Raw genomic sequence first — 4010 nt, 5'->3', positions numbered from 1 at the left:
GGCGTGGGGAAGCTGGCCGGCCTCCCGGGCCTGCGCCCCCCGAGGGCTCCGGCCGCCCCCGCGCCCCGGCAGCCCCCCGGGGGGAGGGATGGAGGGACTCGGTGGCAAGAGCACCTGCCCTGCAGTGCGGGGCGCCCAGAGAGGGAGGCGGGCTTCTGGGCCTCTCGGTAGCTTCACCTCATTTTAACAAGTTCCCATCACCCGTGGGGTCAACTCAGCCTAATCAACCAACATTTACCTGGTCAGAGGCGCTGGGAATACTAGGAGATGGAAGGCTGCTTCGTGCCCTGCAGGAGTCAATTATCTGGCTGGGAAGGGCACACACCTGAAAGATTTTTCTAGGAGGAAGGGCAGAAGGCTGCCTGGGTGGGACCATTCGTAAATACCTATGGAATGTTGAGGAGGGGTCATGGTCTGCTGCCCTGCTTGGTGACTTTAACAAAACGGAGTTCAGATGAGGACACTAGAATTCATTTCAGGTGTGAGCAAGAGGGGGCCATAAGTACTGGGAAGGCAAGTAATTGTTAATTAGGAAGGATGGTTCTGCGGTGGAAAGGTAAGAGGAGGTCTCAAAGGCACTGGCAGCATTATCCAGGGGGTTGAGTTCTGATTTTATCATCTATGGCCGTTGGGGAACTGGGGGAAATTAGAATCAAAGGGTTAAAATAAGTGTGTTTGAAGGGTGATTGAGAGAGAGAGCAGTCCACGTGGTTGTAGGATGGGTTGCTAGGGCAAGACTGGGAAGCAGCAAGAGAGGTAAATACCGTCACTACCTGGTAATGGGATTGTGAGGACCTGAGCAGGAGAGTAGGAGACGAACCTCGAAAAGGAGGAATGGAATTGAGAGACATGTTTCAGGAAGAGGCCACAGAAATTGGGGGTGTGGAAGAGAAGAAGGAAAGAGTTTCAGACCTGGGTGACTGCAAGAACCGTGGTGCCATTGACAGAAATAGGGATCTGTGGGGGGGAAGCTGGCTTCCTGTTGAGTTCGAGGTCATGGGAGGCAAAACAGGTAGACATGCAGCAGTTGAAATATGAAACAGAGACTCAGAAAAGAGATCATGAGAGAAAGAGAATTGTAAATCTCAGACAGCTGAAAATATGAAAACAGAGGGATGGGTGAATATAAGCTAAAAACACATCACGTTCTCGACTGTTATTCAAATTACTGAATTTTCCCTTTTGGTGAGAAGTAGAAATTTTAGCACTGATGGATTCTATTTTGGTAACTGAGAAATGAGGATTGATGAAAACCGTCATGCTAACCAAATTCCTGATGTAGGTAGTCAAATAATTCTAAAAATCATCTAAGAATGAAAGGATGAAGTAAAACTCTTCAGGAGAGCCCCATGTCTCACGTGACTCCAGTCATTCTACCTCACCAGGCATTACCCTGTGATGGCAAAGGCACTAGACTGGGACTCAGAGAACCTGGTTTCTGATAAGTTCTACCACTTATCAGCTGGGGTACTTCGCTAGACAGGCCTCGGTTTTCTCCTTTGCAAAATAAGGGGGCGCAGTTAGATGTCAGCCCCAGGCTTCATCTTTAAATTTGAGGCACATGTCCTAAGAGTCTTAATATTTTCACCACATCCCCCTTTCTTCCCACCCATTTTTCCTTTGTTCTATTTTCCCTACATAATTAGACAAAGAGAATAACCAGCAGGAACAATGAACACAAAAGGGTAGTTTCACAAATATGCTTAAATGATAAACTGGTAGGCATTCTCTTATCTTCCCAACCAGGTTGCAAGTTCCTTGAGGTCATATCTTATTTCTGTTGTATCTGCCCATAGCTGAAATAAATGCATAATTGTGTGATAAACTGGACGCCTCAAGTCTGACTCTTCTTTGGTCAAGTTGCCCATTTCCTTATGACTATACTGAGCTCTTTAAGCCCCAGACTTAATAAATATAGTCTAGTGCTTATTCCCATGGCTGACTCTGCTTTTTCAAACCTTCAAATCTTTGTTTTGAGAGCATATTGGTTAATTGTCACCTGTGTAGGTTTACAAATGTGAATAGCAAAAACAGACCTAGTCAAACCTCTGTTATCAGCCTTCCTATTCCTTTACTTCAAACGTCTCTGCACTAAAAATAGATGTACTCTCAGCAGTGGGTGGATTGGGAGTCCTTAGCACCCTCTTATATCCAAGAACACCCTCCAAAATAAATATGCAATGTCAGTAAAAACAGTGTATTTGCTATGCAAATAGAGCTTAAAGAAAAAACCCTTCTGGTCCCCCATTCAGATTGTTGTGGCTAAGCTCCTCTTGAATAGAAATTCTGAAACTGCCACCAGCTATGGGTGGATCAGAAAAGTTCAGACATAAATTCTATTAAGGATAGAAGGAAAGGCAACTTATAAGGAAGAAAGCATTCTGATTATCCTTCCCACCCTTTGTAGTGATCAGCGCCCTGAGGCACATGGGGAGCCAGGAGCATTTTCCCCAGCCATCTCAGTCCTCCGTGGCAGACGGTGAGTGGTCTGTATCTAGGTCACAGCCAAGAATTACCAGCTTTTGCACAAAGGCTAGTGCTCTCCCTCCTGCGCCATGCTGGATCCCTGGGAAATGAAGACACATGGTCACACATCCTTTAAGATAAGCAACCATGACCTTAAAATCAGGAATGAAGCCCAGGTCACTGTTGGAACTTAGCTTTCACATCTAACATAAGGACTAAAGAATTCACAAGAATATTTCAGGTAGCAAATTTGCTTAGGTGTTCCAGGGCCTGAAAGGAACAGGAGGGCAAGAAGAAAAATTGGGGACTTTGGTACAATGTTCAACAAGCATTTACTGAATGGCAGGCACTCTGCTGCGCAGGTAATCACAGTGACCAAGATGTGGTCTCTGTGCTCACAGAGTTTGCTGAGCACAATGGAAAACTAGAAAAGACACAAGTGATTGTACTGTGGTATGCTCTTAAGAAAGCAAGGATGTGGAATTACAGCAAGGCACGGAACACGGTTTTGAGAGGTCAAAGAACCTCCATGTCCATGGGAGAAGAATGAAGTGAATTTGCTGGACAGAAAGATGGGAAAAGTCTTACAGGCAAAAGGAACAGTAAGTACAAAGGCCCAAGAGCATTTAACAAGTTCAAGGAATAAATCCTTCAGCTGAGTACAGGCGTTGCCAGGCGGGAGTAATCACTCTGGTGATGGTAGTAACAGAAGCAGCTGGAGCCGTAAGATTGCTGCTCGCGATAATAATAATAGTGGTGGCTGCTGTTCACCGAGTGCTCAGGAGCTAAGCACCGAGCTGAGAGTTGTACACGGACTGTGCATCTGACCTTCACAACAACCTTATCGGGCGGTTGGAACCATCGTCCCACGCTGCAGGAAAGGAAAACGTCTTGGAAAGCTTTAGCAACTCGTCTTCCCTCAGGGAGCAAGAGGTGGACTTTAGGGCTTGTTCTTTTATTATTTTTTTTAATATTTTATTTATTTATTTGACAGAGATAGAGACAGCCAGCGAGAGAGGGAACACAAGCAGGGGGAGTAGGAGAGGAAGAAGCAGGCTCATAGCAGAAGAGCCTGATGTGGGGCTCAATCCCACAACGCCGGGATCACGCCCTGAGCCGAAGGCAGACGCTTAACCGCTGTGCCACCCAGGCGCCCCTAGGGCTTGTTCTTTTAGAGTAAGCGATTTTGCACCTTTTTGATCTAAGGACCCCTTTACACTCTAGAGTGCTTGAGGGTGTCCAATAGTTTTTGTATAGGTAAGTTATATCTATCAATATTTATCGTTAGAAATCAAAACAGAAATCTCTTTAAAATTCACTTATGCTACCATAAATAACATATTTTAGTGAAAAATAAATACTGTGCAAAATTAAAAAGTGAGAAGAATGTCATTGTTTTATATTTTTGCAAATCTCTGTAATGTCTAAAAGAAGACAGTTGGATTCTCCTATCTTCTTCTGCATTTTGTGTAGTCCGGAATCACACCACGTGTACCATTTGCGAGAGCCTGCGGTTCACTCATAAGAGAGTACAGTGAAAATAG

The sequence above is a fragment of the Ailuropoda melanoleuca genome, chromosome 2 (assembly GCF_002007445.2).
Source record: "Ailuropoda melanoleuca isolate Jingjing chromosome 2, ASM200744v2, whole genome shotgun sequence".
Lineage (NCBI taxonomy): Eukaryota > Metazoa > Chordata > Mammalia > Carnivora > Ursidae > Ailuropoda > Ailuropoda melanoleuca.
This window is presented reverse-complemented; position numbering follows the sequence as displayed.